Source organism: Haliotis rubra, unplaced genomic scaffold (genome assembly GCF_003918875.1).
Source record: "Haliotis rubra isolate DU_JTF1 unplaced genomic scaffold, ASM391887v1 Scf333, whole genome shotgun sequence".
Classification (NCBI taxonomy): Eukaryota; Metazoa; Mollusca; class Gastropoda; order Lepetellida; family Haliotidae; genus Haliotis; species Haliotis rubra.
In genome coordinates, this window is record NW_025767006.1 from 745,513 (window position 1) to 745,817 (window position 305).

Sequence of the window (305 nt, forward strand, 5' to 3'; positions counted from 1 at the left end):
CATTAATAATTTACTTTGTTGGTTTGAAATGCTATTTCCTGTCATCAGCCAAGATAACTTCTTGAAATTCCATAAACTGTAGGTTTGAAAGGCATTATCCCATTTGTGGTCATAGGCACGTAATTAATAATAATAGTTAAACATCTCTGAACATTTGTATTATTGACCCAGTACATTTAATAATTTGCTTGTAAGTTTGAAATGCTATTTACTACCATCCTCCCCGATAACTTCTTGAAATTCCATAAACTATAGGTTTTAAAGGCATTATCCCACTTCTGGTCAAATGCACGTGATTAATAATA